This window comes from Cetorhinus maximus, chromosome 10 (genome assembly GCF_964194155.1).
Source record: "Cetorhinus maximus chromosome 10, sCetMax3.hap1.1, whole genome shotgun sequence".
Lineage (NCBI taxonomy): Eukaryota > Metazoa > Chordata > Chondrichthyes > Lamniformes > Cetorhinidae > Cetorhinus > Cetorhinus maximus.
The window spans coordinates 60,334,307-60,352,776 of record NC_135888.1 but is presented as its reverse complement, the minus strand read 5'-3'; positions in this window follow the sequence as shown (position 1 = coordinate 60,352,776).

The window sequence follows — 18,470 nt, the reverse complement described above, 5'->3', positions numbered from 1 at the left end:
CACACTCAGTCAAATGCAGCTTTGATGTCAAGGGCAGACACTCTCACCTCACCTCGTGAGTTCAGCTCTTTTGTCAATGTTTGGACCAAGGTTGTAATGAGGTCATGAGCTGAGTGGCCCTGGCGGAACCTAAACTGCGCTTCAGTGAGCAGGTTATTGCTAAACAAGTGCCACTTGATAGCACTATTGATGACCCCTTCCATTACTTTACTGATATTAGGGAGTAGGCTGATGGGACAGTAATTGGTCAATACCTGGGCAATTTTCCACATAGCTGGGTAGATGCCAGTGTTGTAGCTATACTGGAACAGCTTGGCTAGGTGTGCAGCAATTTCTGAAGCACAAGTCTTCAGTACTATTGTTGCAATATTGTCAGGGCCCATAACCTTTGCAGTATCCAGTACCGTCAGCCGTTTCTTGATATCATGTGGAGTGAATCAAATTGGCTGAAGTCTGGCATCTGTGATGCTGGGGACCTCCGGAGGAGGCCGAGATAGATCATCCATTCGGCACTTCTAGCTGAAGATTGTAGCAAATGCCACAGCCTTACCTTATGCACTGATGTGCTGGGCTCCCCCATCATTGAGGATGGGGATATTTGTGGATGCTCCTCCCCCAGTGAATTGTTTAATTGTGCACCTCCATACATGACTGGAAGTGCCAGGACTGCAGAGCTCAGATCTGATCCATTGGCTGTGGGATCGCTTAACTCTGTCTATCACTTGCTGCTTGGCATGTAAGTGGTCCTGTGTTATAGCTTCACCAGGTTGACACCTCATTTTTAGATACGCCCGGTGCTGCTCCTGGCATGCCTTTCTGCACTCTTCATTGAACTAAGGTTGATCCCCTGGCTTGATGGTAATGGTAGAGTTGGGGATATGTCGGGCCACGAGGTTACAGAATGTGTTTGAGTACAATTCTGCTGCTGCTGACGGCCCACAGTGCCTCATGAATGCTCAGTCTTGAGATGCAAGATCTGTTCAAAACCTATCCCATTTTGCTTAGTGGTAGTGCCACACAACACGATGGAGGGTATCCTCAATGTGAAGGCGGGACTTGGCCTCCACAATGACTGTGGTCACTCCTACCGATACTATCATGGACAGATGCATCTGTGACAGGCAAGTTGGTGAGAATGAAGTCAAGTATGTTTTTCCCTCACCACCTGCCACAGACCTGTCTAGCAGCTATGTCCTTTAGGACTCAGCCATTAGTGGTACTACTGAACCACTCTTGGTAATAGACATTGTACATTCTGCACCCTTGCCACCCTCAGTGCTTCCTCCAAGTAGTGTTCAACATGGAGGAGCACTGATTCATCAGCTGAGGGACAATGGTACGTGGTAATCAGCAGGGGGTTTCCTTGCCCATGTTTGACCTGATGCCATGAGACTTCATGGTTTCTGGAGTCAATGTTGAGGGCTCCTATGGCAATTCCCTGCCAACTGTATACCAGTGTTTCAGGACATGCCCAGGGATGGTGATGATGTGACTGGGACATTATCTGTCAGGCATGATTCCATGAGGATGACTATGTCAGGCTGTTGCTTGCCTAGTCTGTGAGACAGCTCCCCCAATTTTGCCAGGAGGTCCATTCAGTTTCATTCCCTTTTTGAGGCTTTGTAGTGGTTTTATACAGCTGAGTGGCAGAGGGCATTTAAGAGTCAATCACTTTACTGTGGGTCTGGAGTCACATGTAGGCCAGACCAGGTAAGGATGACCAATTTCCTTGGTGAACAAGATGGGCTTTTACAACCATGCTTTAATTTTTATGGAATTCAAATTCCACCATCTGCCTTGGCAGGGTTTGAACGCAGGTTCCCCAGAGCATTATCCTGGGTCTCTGGAACGCTAGCCCAGCAACAATCCCACTACACCATCAGCTCATCATACGAACATGGCAGAAAAGGCCACCTTGCCCATCCAGCCTACCTCATGCTCATGAAACCTGGAATATCGCGACTAGGCGTCTTACGCCCTGGCTGCTGGGAGGCAAAAACCAAACCCACAAAGAACCCAGGACCTATTAGAGAAAAGTAAATCTGGAAAACACCTCTCCAACCTCCTCAAGGCAATTGAATGCTGCTCAGGTGATCACATCAGCTAGACTTTTGTTAACAATTAGATCACTTACTCTTTATATGATGCGATGCCTGGGCATTCCAAGAGATTATTTCTTCAATCAGCAACTGCAGAAAGAAGGAATGCTGATGAGAGATTTTAGCTTGAGGGCTTTTGGAATCATAAAAGCTTGCTCTTAAATTAACTGTTAATGATATGATGTTTGTGTGACATGACATGCGTTATCCCTGTTCATTTGCCGTAGCCTAAAATACTCATGCCTTTGAACCTAAGTTGCATGAACAGCTTCTTGATATTGGTAAAAACAAAAAGCTAAAAGCTACTGCGGATGCTGGAAATCCAAAACAAAAACAGAATTACCTGGAAAAACTCAGCAGGTCTGGCAGCATCGGCGGAGAAGAAATCAGTTAACATTTCGAGCCTTCATGGCCCTTCTCCCCTCTTCTAACTATGCTTCAGTTCTGCCGAAGGGCCATGAAGGCTCGAAACGTTAACTGATTTCTTCTCCGCCGATGCTGCCAGACCTGCTGAGTTTTTCCAGGTAATTCTGTTTTTGTTCTTGATATTGGTACATTTTGTCATTGGGAGCTGCCATAACTATTTGTGTTTCATCATTTTTAAGGGATTATTTTTGACCCTAGACTCATTCCCTATCTCTGCCAAAGATGCCTGGTCATTCTGGGCTAAGTTTCCGCAGGCAGAGGCTAATCTTCTCTACACTGTGTGAGGCAGGATGAGTAGGTCTGAAACTCATTGGGGACATCACTACAGTGCTCAATCTTGTCCATACTCAATACCTTTGCACCTTCTTCAACTAAACAGAAACTTAGGGAACAATCATTCTCCAGTTCATTCCCCAGGGCAATGCCTTGACCAATCAGGGTTCGCCTGCCCAGCTTGAATTTGAACAAAGCTGGGCAGTTTACTGTTACGTGCTGCATTCTTCATGGCAACGCCTCCACCAATCATAGTCCACTTGGCAACCAACTCTCTTCCCATGCAGTATAAATTGTTGTTCCCCTGTTACAGTTGGTAATTTCTTGTGAGCTATCCTGGTAAGTGCAGAATGAAAAGCTTTGATAGCATGTCTCTTTTTATATGTATTTACCTGAGCTGGGGCATTTTCCATATATTCTGGTCATAATTTGGCAGGGCATTCTGTGACATTGCCTCTGGTAAGTCAGATGCTGTTTTATGTATTTAAATAAAGGAGTGTTGTACAATGTGATGCATTATTCCACTACTAATGTGTATCTGGGTGCTACTTGATGTGTTCCTCTGAATTCAACAGGTACGATTACCGTGCCTCGCTTGAGGCTGAGGCCAAAACTGAAATCGATTAATGTTTGCTCGGCAAGGATATCAAGGGATATGAACAAAGGCTGATAAACGTTGTTGAGGTACAAATCAGCTATGATCTAAATGAACACGCTCAAGAGGCTGAATGGCCTAGTCCTGCCCCACTCCACCATCCCTTGTACCTCCAGCCTGCTCCCATCTGCATTTGGATGAGTAGATAAACAAACAAGGGAGCCAAAGGTTATCAGGGTAGACGGAATATGGAGTTGAGGCCACAATCAGGTCAGCCATTATCTTATTTTTTAAATGTATTCTTTCATGGGATGTGATTGTCACTGATAAGGCCAGCATTTGTTTCCCAGCCCTAATTGCCCTTGGCTCACTAGGCCATTGCAGAGGGCAGTTAAGAGTCAACCACACTGCTGTGGGTCTGGTGTCACACCACACCAGGTAAGGATGGCAGATTTCCTTCCCTAAAGGGCATTAGCGAACCAGATGGGTTTTTACAACAACTGAAAATAGCTGTCATAGTCACCCTTACTGGGGCTAGCTTTCAATTCCAGATTATTAATTGAATTTAAATTCTACCAACTGCTGTGTTGGGATTTGAACCCATGTCCCCAGAAGATTAGCCTGAGCTTCTAGATCACTAGTCCAGTAGACATTACCATTATGCTACGATCTCCAAATAGTCTTATTACATGGCAGAGCAGGCTCAAGGGGTCAAATGGCCTACTCCTGCTTCTAATTCATATGTTCATATGTTCACATACCTGCTTTAGTTCATTCTTATGAACAGCAGAGGTCATGATATGGAGAAAACTCCATCATAAAAGGTCTACCTGATAGAGATAAGAGTTTGAACCCTCTGGCATATTCCCTGCAATAGCTTTTCCTTTTGAGCTTGTCTGCAAAAAAGTAAGTAGTTTAGAAACCTAGGTGCTAAGCACTTGTGCAATGATGACTGTAAAATATTAGCTTAGCTTAGTGAATGCACTCCTGCCTTTGAGCTAGAAGATCATGGGTTCAAGCTCAACTCCATCCATTGAGGCCAACATTTGAGTGTAGGATTAAAAGAAGTATTATCTACTGTATTGGATGTTAATTCAAGGGCCTTCAGATGGATGTGAAAGGCCACATGACACTATTTCAGGAAGTGAAGGGACAATCTTGATATTCTGGCAGCATTGAGCCAACACCACTAAAAGAGATTAACTGCTCATTGGCTCATCACAAATGCAAACTGGTCTGCTTGCAATGACACCACTTCAGCATGTAACTCGTTGGGTGGGAAGCACTTTGGGACTTCCAAAGGCATCATGTAAGTGCAAGTTTTGCAAAAACTAGCTTGGTTCAATCGATAGCACTCTCAAATCTTGGTTTGAAGATCATGAGTGTGAACCTCACAACAGGATCTAAGTATACAAAATGAGCTAATGCACCACTACTAATGAGCTAATGCTGCCTCATGAAAGCAGCCTTTGAATGAGACATTAGACTGAGGTTGCACATTCAGGTGGACATTAAAGCATTCATGTAATAGCAGGGGGATCTCTCAGTGGCCTGATCAACTTTCCTCCCTTAACCAAAGACATCAAAAAATAACACATTCTGGACTAGAATGATAGTGAGGATGAGGGACTTTGGTTATGTGGAGAGACTGGAGAAACTGGGAATGGTTCTCCTGAGAGCAAAGACAGTTGAAGATGAGATTTAATTTCAAAATTATGAAGAGTTTTAATTGCCTAAATAAGGAGAAACTACTTCTTTTGGTGTGAGGGTTGATAACCAGAAGACACAGATTTTATGTGATTGGCAACAAAACCGGAGGTGACATGAGAAAACACTTTTTTGTTTAACCAATAAGTAGCCAGGATTCAGAATGCACTTCAGATCCAGTTGTGGCCCTTCAAAGGAAATTGAATAAATACTTTGTAAGATAGGTTGAGAGAGCTGGCAAAAATCTGGCAGATGAAATATAATGTGGAAAAAGGTGAAGTTGTTCACTTTGGCAGGAAGAATAAAAATGCAGAGTGTTACTTAAACAGAGTGGTTGCAGAATTCCAAGGTGCAGAGGGATCTAGGTGTTCCTGTGCATGAGTCACAAAACGTTAGTATGCAGGTACAGCAAGTAATTAAGAAGGCTAATGGAATTCTACCCCTTATTACGAGAGGGATTGAACATAACAGTAAGAATGTTATGCTTCAGGGCATTTGTGAGACCACATCTTGAATACTATGTGCAGTTTTGGTCTCCTTATTTGACGAAGGACGTAAATGCATTGGAGGTGATTCAGAGAAGGTTTATTAGATTGATGTGTGGAATGAGCGCGTTGTCTAATGAGGAAAGGTTGTTCAGGCTGCGCTTGTTTCCACTGGAGTTTAGAAGAGTAAGGGGTGACTTGATTGAAGTATACAAGATCCTGAACAGTATTGACAAGGTGGACGTGGAAAGGATGTTTCCTCTTGTGGGTGAGTCCAGAACTAGGATACACTGTTTTAAAATTAGGGGTCACCATTTTACGACAGAGATGAGGAGAATTTTTTTCTCTCAGAGGGTTGTGTGATTTTGGTACTCTCTGCCTCAGAAGGCGAGGGAGGCAGGGTCATTGAATGTTTTTAAGGCGAAAGTAGATAGGTTCTTGTTAGGCAAGGGAATCAGTGGTTCTCAGGGGTAGATAGGAATGTGGGATTCGAAACACAAACAGATCAGCCATGATCTTATTGAATGGTGGAGCATGCTCGAGGGGCCTAGTAGCCTACTTATGCTCCTAATTCGTATGTTCGTATGAAAGAGGAATAAAATGCAGATAAATGGGGGAAAGAATGGGGGCGTGGGACTAACTGGATTGCAAAAGAACCTGAGGGAGCGATGTGGAGAAGTTTTCATTTGCAGTGAGTTATTATGTTCTGAAATTCACTGTCTGAAAGGGTAGTGGAAGCTTATTTGATTGTAACTTTGAAAAGAAATTGGACAAATGCTTCAAAAGGAAAAAAAGTACAGCACATAGGGGAAGGAGCAGCTATGTGGAACTAATTGGATGGCTCTTTCAAAGAGCCAGCATGCAGATGATGGACCAAATGGCTTCCTTTGCACTGTAAGATTCTGGGATAATTGGCATTTGATGGCTGTTTCTGATGTAGAATGAATGCCCTATTTTACACATAAACCAGTCACTGTACTCCTAACATAATTCACTGTCTGAAACTTTTTGAGGCAGCTGAGGTTCATCAGCAATTATACCACATTGTGACATAAAACATGTACCAATAAGCTGCCTGATTGGAAACCAAAATAGAATTCAGTAATTCATAGTCTTTGCTTTGTTGTATTTATAAACTTTGTGCTGCTTTGCAATACCAAATAAGAACAAATTCCGTTAATAATGAGCCTTTACTGTAGCAAAACATCCAAGGCGTTTCACAGAAATGCAATCAGATAAGAATCTAAGCCACCTAAGGACACATTAGGCTAGGTGACCAAAAGCTTGGGCAAATATATAGATTTTACAGGGCTTCTTAAGGGAGAAGAAGCATACAAAGCTTTCAATTTGTCTTTCCTTCAGAAAAGGATTACTGTCAGGGCACCTTAGAAATGTTTTGACAGCAGCCATGTTAACAAGAAGGGGCCACAATAATAGACCACAACAAGCTGCCACGCCAAGGAAAGAAAAATGAACTAGATTGATAGATTTTTGCTAAGTAAAGGTATTAATGGATGTGAAACTAAGATGGGTAGATGAAGTCAAGACGCTGATCACCCATGATCTAATCGAATGGCAGAACAGGCTCAAGGACTGAACAACCTCCTCCTATTCCTAGGTTCATATGAAAAGCACAGGCTATGTTATCTGTAGAAACATTTAGAATTCAGAGTGTGCTTTGGGACAATTAGTAATTTGGGAAGTGAAATTCAGAAAGAGCTCGTTCTCCGTGACTGCTGGGAGTGTTTGCTTATGCTGTCAATGGCTTTGATTCCTGACTTGCGTGCAAAGAGCCTTTTAAGCATATTTTGGAACTCACCTCCATTGTGTGTGAATAGCTGGTAATCAGTGCAAAGCTAAGACACCAAATCACTCTCTTTCTCTCTCTCTGCACTCCAGTCACATGAATGAACAAACATCTCCAACACCCACTGATAGTCAGCAATTTCTGGCAATGATATCTACCCTTGTGAAGAATTCAGCATTGCTGCCCATAGTATCTCCAAGCAGAAGAAGGAAGGACATGGCGTGTAATTTTTCAATAACGACACAACCTTAAGGTTTTAAATAAAAACAGAAAATGCTGGAAACTGTCAGCAGGTCTGGCAGCATCTGTGGAAAGAGAAACAGCCTTAATGGGGCGCAATTTTCCGTGCCCGCTGGCTTTGGGCGTGTTTGGTGATGCGAGTAGACACTATGGGAAGAAGGCAAAAAATCGGTTTCATGACGTCGGGAAACCAGTTTACAATCATCCGCTCCGCCCCTCAATGGCAGGCTGTGTTTTCCACCATTGGACATTGGGAACTTCATTGTAATACATCTGCATACTATTATAAGCTCAGCTCGCCGGAATCATCCTCCCCACAGCCGCCGGCTGGATCATCTGAGCATGTCAGTGAGAAAACACACTGGTGCGGAACATGTCTTGACAAGTGTGACATGCTGAAGTCAGGACTTACCGCCAGGGCCTTGCTCACATCACGGACATCCAAGGAGCAGAAGATGCTGGAGCCGGACAGGAACGGGACCCTGGAGGAAGGTCCATGGCATGCTGGGTGGATTCTCATGGACATGGCTCTGCTGCGAAGCAGCTCACAGAAGGTGGAAAATCACCGTTAAGGGTCTGCTCAGTGTCTTGGCCATGGTCTGCAACGGATGCTTGTTGAGGGATTGGGGAGGAAGTTCAAGCTGTGTTTGGGAGAGGTAGATGTACTGCAGGGTGGGAGAGGAAGGTTTAGGTTCGACTAGGAGAGGAAGGTGTGTCGAGGGGTGAGGTTGGGAGGGGGGAATGAAGGTATTAGATGGAGTGAAGTTGGGAGGGAGGTAACGAAGGTGTCGGGGGGTAAGGTTGGGATAGGGGAGGCAGTAAGGGGGGAGGATGGGGTAACAGGGAATAATACAGCAACTGGGGAGGTAGGTGTAAGGGGGGGAGGAAGGCATAAAGGAAGGGGTTTGGAGGGCAGAAGGAGTCCAGAGAGGGCAAGGAATCTGGAGGGAGAAAGGAGTCGGGGGGGAAGAAGGAGTCTGGAGAGGGGAAGGAGTAAGGGTGGAGGAAGAAGTAAGGCTGAAGGAAGAAGTAAGACTAGAGGAAAGAGTCTGGAGGGGTAAGAGTAAAGGTGGAGGAAGAAGTAAGGATGAAGGAAGTAGTCAGGGAGGGGGAAAGACTAAGGAGGGGAAGAAGGAGTCTGGTGGGGCGGGGGGGGAAGGAGTCTGGGGTGTGGGGAGGGGCTCCAAGGGTGGGAGGGGTTCCAAAGGAGAAAGAAGTTCCAAGGAGTTCCAAGGGGGGAAGGAGATCTATAGGGGGGTGTCCAGCTGAAGTGGGGAGGGGTCTGTGGAGTCGATGACTGCCTCCTTGTGATCAAACTGAGGATGGGCATGGTGGGAGGGAATAATGAGAATGACCAAGGGCAGGGTAGGGTGGGAGGGTGAGAGTGCGATGGTATCGGTGGAAGGGGCAGCGAGGGTGGTTGATGGGGACTCAGGGGCAGACACAGAACCTGGGGGTGGGAAGGAGGAGGTTGGGAGGTTAATGTGGATTGCGGTGGGATTTTCGGGCAGGTTGAAAACGTGCACGTTCACCTGGACACCCCCGAAAGAAAAGGGATGTGTCTGGTGGGTGATAGTGTGGAGGTAATGCCAGGGGGATCAACAGTGATGGGAGAAAGGAAATGGGTGACTGGGAGAAAGTATGGGGACCTCAAGAAAAACTGTGCCACTATCATGCTTGTTAAATCGAAAGTGAAATGAGATTCATGGTGGTCGAGGTCAGCTGCTGCATTGGGTGGGCAGAGATACAGGTCAGCTCAGATAGACAACTGAAAGTGAATCCCAGCAGGCAGCATTGAAAATACTTGGGACATTGAGATGAGTGTGATGCGGGAAGGATCCGTGTGTGTGGGGAGTGCTTGCAAGAGGCTCCGAAAGGCCCTGCCACACACACACTCCTCTCTCCAGAACCACTCATGGTCCAGCTGCATGCAGCTGAACTACTAGTGGGTGAGGGGGGATGAAAGGGCTGATTTACAAAGCCTGTACATGAAGCTGAAAGACGCCATTACACATTATTCAGTGAAAGTGGAAACATTTTCAGATTGTAAAGTGACAAAATGTGTTCATTTGTGCAGCTAACTGTGATCAGAATTTCTTAACTTCTCTACACCTTGGACTTCTAGGTGCTGCCGTGACATCCGCAGGGTTGGAGACAGCCTGTGCAATTGCCTCTGATGACTTTGGCATGGGTCCTCTGGAGAGCCCAGGCCTTGGGGGTCCTGGCTTGCTTTGGCTGTCTTCCTGTGGGCCAGCTGCTCCCTCTGCAGTGACACAGGACGAGGTTGAGGGGGCCACAGGCAAAGGGGACTTGGAGGGAGAGGACAGCCTCTGGGGTTCCTGCGTGGATGACCCATGGGTGTCCAGCTGTAGCTCCTCCTTCCTTCAGGTGCTGGAGGGCCCCGTCCTGAGGGGAAAGAGCACTTGGAGGGATGTCAAGGTGTCCCGTTTCTCTCTCATGTTGCCACTACAGGAACTCACCCATGGCTACCATGATGGAGTGCTGGTCTGCACACATCTCTGTGTTTTGCTGGACCAGGGTCTCCATAGCATCCGCCATTCTTCCCATGGAGACCTCCAAACACGCACATGTGGCCACCACTTCATCAGAGTGCATGCGGATACACTCCTCCAACTCACGTGCCACTCTGCTGAGAGCTTCCAACAGCTCTGCGAAATGTTCTCCCGCCTTCTGCTGACTCTCCAGGATGGGTTGGAAGGCCGAATCCAGAGGCTCGTCATCTGATTCGAACCTCACAGATGCCTCTTCCCCAGCATTCCTCCGAGTGCTGGGGAACTCAGCTGAACCTGCATCCTCCTGCTGCGGATACACGTCCGCCCAGTGACCACCAGATTGTGAACCCGAGCTTGTTCTATATCTAGGTCCCATTAAGGTGTGTGTCTCTGCGCTGGTGGAGGGTGAGGGTAAGCGCTGTGATGGATCTTCCAGGCTGCTTATTTCCAGCTCTTCAATGGAGAAGGTGTCCTCTTGGCCGGAGGTGAGGACATGGATGGAGTTGAGGGACTGGCTGGCTGAGGGTGTCGGTTGCTTGGCAGAGCTCCCTGTGAACCAAAGTAGAGATAATTAGTGCTTGGCAGCAGAGTCAAAAGCAGAAGAGAGCACTCACACTTGTGTTGAGAGAAGGATCATACAGGGATTAGGGGGCATAGATTTAGGACTTTAGGCAAGAGATTCAGGGGGTGATGTGAGGAAGAATTTGTCTATGCGGTGAATGGTAAACATGGAACTGCTACCTGTGAATGTGGTGGAAGAGAAAGCTATCAATGATTATAATTAGAAATTGGATGGGTATTCAAGAGAAATAAACTTGCAGGGCTACAGGGATAGAGAGGGGAAATGGGAGTGACTGGATTGCTGCACAGAGAACTGACATGGAATCATTGGGCTGAATGGTCTCCTTCTGACTCCATGATTGGATGAATTGCTATGTGATACTTTATGGAAAGGGCAATGGTTTTTGATTTGTGAGTTGAAAGATTGAAGGTACAATACTACAGTATATCACATAGTAATTCTCCAACAAGACAGAATCTAACCATTTCCCCTTGACATTCAATGGCATTACCATTGCTGACTCCCCCGCTATCAACATGCGTGTGATGGAGTACTCTCCACTTGTCTGGATGAGTGCAGCTCCAAAAAAAACCAAGAAGCTCAACACCATCCAGGACAAAGCAGCCAGTTTGAATGATACCCCATCCATCACCTTCAAAGTTCACTCCCTCCACCATCAGCGCTCAGTGACAGCAGTGTGTACCATCTACAAGATGCACTGCAGCGATTCACCAAGGTTCCTTCAACGATACCTTCCAAATCCACAACCTCTACCACCTAGGAGGGCAAGGTCAGCAGACTCATGGGAACACCACCACATTCAAGTTCCCCTCCAAGCCACACATCATCCTGACTTGGGAATATATCACCGTTCCTTCACAGTCGTTGGGTCAAAATCCTGGAACTCCCTCCCTAACAGCACTGTGGGTGTACCTACACCACAGGGGCTGCAGTGGTTCAAGAGGGCGGCTCACCATCACCTTCTCAAGGGCAATTAGGGATGGGCAATAAATGCTGACCCAGCCAGCGAAGCCCACATTCCAGGAACAAATACATTTTTTTAAAAATCAGACAGATGTAGATATATGTAGATAGGGAAATTAGTCGAGAAAATGTAAAGACGGATATGTGAAGAGAGAGATAGATACAGAAATAGATAGAGGTAGAAATGGAAATAAATAGATAAAGAGAAAATATACAGGGAGGAATATATAGAGATAGAAATATAAGGGTATAGAAATAAAGAGACGTAAAGAAGGATAGATGCAAAAAAAAACTGAATTTCTGTACTGCCTTATCATGTCCTCATGTTGCAAGGTCTTTACCATCAATGAATAACTTCTTAAAATTCAGTTGCTGATGTTATTAAAATAAGTGAGTAGGAATGAGAGAGAAAGATCGATAGGTTTCTATGAATAAACGACCTTTAATATTTTGAGTCCTTTTTATCTTACGTATATTTTGATTTTGGTTTACATATTTGGGCAACAAAATTAGAATTTTTTGCAGTAACCCCAGATGTCTTGTACAGATTAAATATGTCGATTCGAATGCTTTCCTGGCCAACTCCCATCTTGCACCCTCCATAAGCCTGAACTCATCCAAAATGGTTGGCCATATCCTAACTCGCACCAAGTCCTGTTCATCCGTCATCCCTTCCTTCCCTGGTCTACATTCGCTCGCATTCCAGCAGTGTCTCAATTTTAAAATTCTCATCCTTGTTTTCCCTACCTCTATAACGTTTTCCAGCCCAACAACCCTACGAAAATTCTGTGCTCCTCTACTTCTGTCCTCCTGAACATTCCCAATTTTAATCGCTCTCCCAATGGCGGCCATGCCTTCAGTTGCCAAGCCACTGAACTCTGGAATACTCTCCCTTAACATCTCTGCCTCTCTGCCTCCCTCTTACTTTAAGACATTCCTTAAAACCTACGTCTTTGACCAAGCTTTTGGTCACTTTTCCAATAGTTCCCTATGTGGCTGTGTGCCAAATTTTATTTGCTAAGCTGCTATGTGATGTTCTAATATGTTAAAGGTGTTAGATAAATGCGAGTAGTGGTTGTTATTGTCATATAGCGTCATCAGTGTAAATAATTTTTAAGTGGATTTTTCTTTGGCTCCCTGTTAGCACAATGGATAAATGTTAATTGTTAATTTTCAATGACCATGGAGAGACATGTAGGAGCTGAGGCCTGCAATTGCCTAGATGTTGCAATTTGGCCAATTTAACAACATCTTCTAACTCCAGCTCATAGCTGGAGTTACCTACGAATGTAGGTCAGGGAAGGCAGGGATGATGGACGAACAGGACTTGGTATGAGTTAGGATATAGCCATAGCTGGAGTTAGTTTCCATAAGTAGACCAATATTTTTCATGAACTAAAAGTTACTTCAAAAGTGACGCGAATGGTGTGGCATGTCACTAGATTAGTAAGCACCCTTTTAAACATGGTTTTAAGTAAAGGAGCTGTCTCCTGTCTTCCATTTTAATTGTAAAGTTAGAGCTCCGTAATTCAGGGGTGATGTCGGAAAGTACTTCTTCACATAAAGTGCAGTGGAAATCTGGAACTCTCTCCCAAAAAAGGTGTTAAGGATGGGAGTCAATTGAAAACTTTAAAACTGAGATTGCTGGCTTTATGTTGGGCAAGCGTGTTAAAGTTTATGGGACCAGGTGGGTAGATGGAGTTAAGATGCAGATCAGCCATGGCCTAACTGAATGGCAGAACAGGCTAGGGGGGCTGAAAGGTCTTTTCCTGTTCCTATTTCCCTCCCTGTATTCTAATGGTCACTGCTAATGACACAAGCCATCACACTGCCAGACCTGAATCCTAGGCTATAATTAATATTCAGGTTTATTTAAAATTAAGATAATTAAATGGAAACAGGAACACAGCAAAAACTAGTAGTATAAGACTTATATGATGCATACATTGTTCTGAAATTAATGAGCCCAAAATCTTAGGCTTCTTTCCAATATTTAATTGTTGGGTCTCTATTAAGTTGTTACGTCCCATAGCTCCATTGAGCTCCTCTTGGCCAGCTCTAATGAAGGTAACCAGGGCAAAACAGGTAAACTTAGGGAAAATCTACAAATCTTATGCTATGTTCTGGAGTTTTCAGACTCAAAGAGGGCCTTTCTCAATGATCAGACAATTGTGATATTATCAATTCTATCTCCAGAATAGTAAAGATATACACCGTATATCTATGTTCCTATGATCCTAGTAGTCTTTCAATATCCTGATGTGTTATCTGTTCCTTATCCCTGACACAATCATATACTCTAAAATTTCAAAGTTATGAATTTCTTTTAATGGAACTAATATATAAGTACTGGTGATCATGCCATAACGTGGAACCAATTAGACCAGATGGCTGTCATGGAAATATCTCACCAGTCAGTTTTGCATATTGTTTGTCGGCCCATATAGAGAGAGAAAAAAATCACTTTTTCAAAAACACTCACGCAAAACCTGGCTTAAAATGTCAAGGATCTGTCTCGCTCTTAAGGCACATTGGAGTTTCTGCTTTCTAAGCTATACAGAAACCACCTCACGAATTGTGTAGAAGATTCCACTCAGGATTGAGCAGTGGTTACTGCCCTTCCTCAGTTAGTAGCATTCTTGTTTCTGAGTCAGAAACTTGTGGGTTCAAGTCCCAGACAAGGCTTGAGCACAAATGACAAGCTGGTAGTGCAGCACAGTACTGAGGGTGCACTGCATTGTTAGAGCTGTGGTCTTTTGGGTGAGGTGTTAAACCAAGGCCCCCTCTTCCCTTTCAGTTAAATATCAAAGATCCCATGTGCTATTTCAATGAAGTTCTCTCCAGTGTCCTGGCCAATATTTATTTCTCAGTCAACATTACTAGAACAGATTAACTGGTCATTATCATATTTGTTTTGTGGTCTGTGTGCAAATTAGCTACAGTGTTTCCTACATTACAACAGTGACCACAGGGTCAAAAAAGCATTTAATTGGCTGTAATGCACTTTGGGATTCCAGAAGTTGTGAAAGGTACTCTTAAAATGTTAACAATTTTTTTTTGCCTTGTTCTGCCTAAGGCAGAAACTGAAGAGGTTATTGGAAGCCAACCATATACCAAATAGATATCCAAGATTAAGACTGAAATTTAAAAACAAATTCTTCAACAACATAATTACCTGAACATCTTCTTCTTCAGTTCTCTGCCTGAAGGCAGGTCCTTGGCAATTATTTGCCAAACCATTGTAAAGTGCCATGATTTTGATTGTGGGTAGGGAAGGGAGGCAGGCCATGAGTCTATCTGAGCCAGAATGGACACTGAATCCTGTGCTGTGGGTGTTAATCTGATCCACATGCCAGCTGGCTAGCCAATTGAAGATAACTAGCCCCTTCATCCCAACAACACCTGGTAAATAAACCATACAAATTATGCTGCTAGTGAATGATAATTTCAGATCAATTCTTCAAAGCCTTTAGCATTAATAACAATTAAAGAAAGATCTAGTTTCATGCTAGAGGGCCTCATATTTTTTACACCTTAATAAAGGAGCAGGGTCACACACTCTCATATCATGCATTGTTCCTTCAGTATAAGTATTAGTTCCACATCGGAACAAGTTACCTGCCCACAGCTTCATCCTGTTAGAATCCTTTCTTTCCCAATAGCTACAATGGTAATTATGTAATTATAGGTATTTCTGAGCAGCCACACAATGGAAGAAGCACGCATATGCCAGGTTAGACCCTGTGATAAGCAGCAAAATACTTCATCACGTAACCTCCCCCTTCTTTAGGTTTGTGTTACCTAAGATTCTGACTGTTTGGGAGGGCATTGGAAGAGGTGAGCAGAAGTGAAAAGCTCAGCTGGCTGGGGAGTGGACCCAGAGGAAACAGAGGCCAGAATCCTGCACCTTCTCAGCCCCCTGTCTTCCTCTGCAGCAAATGCAGCAGGCGCTGCCATGCCAGAATGGGGTTCCTGAGCCACATCAAGCGATACTTAACTCAGAGGTAACGACCACGGCACAAACCATTGTCTTATGAGATATAAGGCTGCCACCAAAAATTCTGAAAAATTTCTAATAAGCGTCCAAATCCAAACTTTACACATTTGTTTTCTAAAACGTTAGTGAGATTTTTTGAAAAAGCTTTGGACTATCCCCTCAGTCAAAACTACCCTTGATCATCTTAATTTCTTTGGTACAACAGTTTTCAATGCTCCTCTGAGTTTTCCTCTTTTCCATCCAAGGTACTAAAGCATCAACCGATACACTCCCTCTAATGCCCATGTTAAAATTAAGATTCTTAGTCTATCTCCCACTTTTACCACATTTTAACCCCAGGGCTCAAAACAGCAGGATTCCCTACCACCCTCAGCTTTCCCTTCCTCTGACAATCCCCAGAGTTTCCTACCTAGCTAGCTATTCCACCAATGGGAGATATCACAACCAAGGCCAAACTTGTGATGAGGCAGCAGCCACGAACACGTTGCTTCCAGCAATGATCAATGGGGTGCAGTCAAGGGTAGCAGCACTGGCTCATTCTCCCATGTACCCATTCATCCTTTTCCACAATGTTATGGGACTGTGCCCCAGTACTTTTGGGAAGGGCAGGGAGGTAAAATTAGATGGAGGAGAAATCTGTCAATAAAATGGAAAAGGCAGCCAACATGAATGGTCAAAGAAGCAAAGTGACATAACTAGCCAGGGTAGACATTAGTAAATGTGAAACAGAAATAACGTGCTTTCCTATTGCACTTACCCAACTTCAAGACAACCTAAAGAGCTTTGTCATCAATGAAGTACTTTCAAAGTTAGTTGCTGTTGGAATGTAGGGATTGCAGCAGGCAATGTGCATATAGCAAGGTCCTACAAACAGCCAGACTAGCTAACCTGTTTTAGTGATGTTGGTTGAGGAAGTAGCATTGGCCAGGACTTGTGCCTTGTAGATGGTGGACAGACTTTGGGGAGTCAGGGGGTAAGTTACTCACTTCAGAATTCCCAGCCTCTAGCCTGCTTTTGTAGACACTGTATTTATATGTCTGATCTGGTTCAGTTTCTGGTCAATGGTGACTGCCAGGATGTTTGATGGTGGGGAATCCAGCCAGACTAATAACGTTGAGCATCAAAGGGAGATGGTTAGGCTCTCTCTTGTTGGAGATGGCCATTGCCTTGCACTTGCGTGGCATGAATATTACTTGCTGTTTATCAGCCTAAGCTTGAACGTTGTCCAGGTCTTGCTGCATGTGGGCATAGGCTGCTTCAGTATCTGACAATAAATTGTCTACAAAGCAACAGTAACTCCTTTTCAAAAATAATTCATTGGTTGTAAAGTGCTTTGCAACACCCTAAGGTTGTGAGAGGTGCCATATAAATGCTAAGGCCTGGAAATTGGGTAGGGTAAACATGCTGCTAACTGGCTGCACATTCAGTAGGAAGCCCAAGCTAAGTGTAAAGCTAACCTGCACTTCTTAAAGCCAGAAAAAGGGAGGTGCAATCTGGTGGTAGCAGCTGCCTGAAGTGTATGTGACAATGCTTCCCAGAAGGAAGGATAAGGAGCAATGGAGCAGCAGGTCAGGCAAAGGGCCCCCTCAGGTTCTCCAATACAGTCCTGGTGGCCATACTCCAGAAGATGGAAAGGAGGATGGAGGTCATATTGCTGGAGGGGACCAGGAAGCCTTGAAGACAGACAGTTAGAAGGAGGTGTCAGCAGATAGCCACAGAGATTAATGCCAGGAGTCTGGCACCAAGTCTGGCATTGAGGGCCTGGCTTCAGTATCAGAAAAAGTTCAATGACCTCACACAAGCGGTCAAGATCAGTGAATTAATCTTCAAATACCATCTCTTATCCACAGCACTACCAACCTGACACATTGCTCAACGTACCGCAGCCCCATCATTCATCCATCAACAGTCAGGACTCATGCCTAACATCCGAATGCTCAACTGCATCTTCGCGCACTTACCACTGCTACAAGCTTCACACCCACATTTGCAGCCTCCACATGCTTCCAGCTATTCAGCTGTGACAGCACATCACTCGAACACATCATAACACACTCACTGATTCTCTTCCCTCTCTTTTGCAGGACAAGGTGGCACTTAGCAAGTGGGAGTAGCAAAGAATCAGGTCCAGTATATCTGCCTGTTGAAATGTGGTGCCCGCAGTCACATATGTGCAGTTGATGGCTCCCTGCATCATTGGGAAGCCCACTGCCCTGGCAAAGCTAAGGGGCTAAGCTAAGCCAGCTCCTCTGGCTTCTCCCTGCTTAGAAAGAAAACAGTGAAGCCCCTCTCCTGGCACACAGGGCCACAGTGAGCTTCTGGATCCAACAATGAATAGCAAACTGAGATATGGTGGTAATGATACCAGTGCCTGCCTAGGAGGATCCTGAGGTGTGGAAACTGAAGGTGACGATGACCTTGATGGTGAGTGGCAGCGCTGTCCTTGCCCTGCTCTGGTCTGGATCAAAGAGATGGCATAAATCTGTGACCACCTCCTTGGTGAAGTACAGCTGCCTCATACGCCGCTTCTAGCTGAAGCAGAGGTAGGACAATACCTTCTGAATACCCTAAATGAGTATGGCCTTCTATTGAGAGTCCTCCTCATGTAGAGTAAAGGGTTAATAACATGATGCTGACATAATAATGGTGTCACATGACTGAGATGTAAGAGAGACCTTGCAGTGGTTGCAACTGGTGGGGATGGTAGTGGAGGGGTCAGGGGGAGATGGTGATGGAGATTGGGGGACCTGGAGGTCAGGGAGGGCTAAGATGGAGGGAGGTT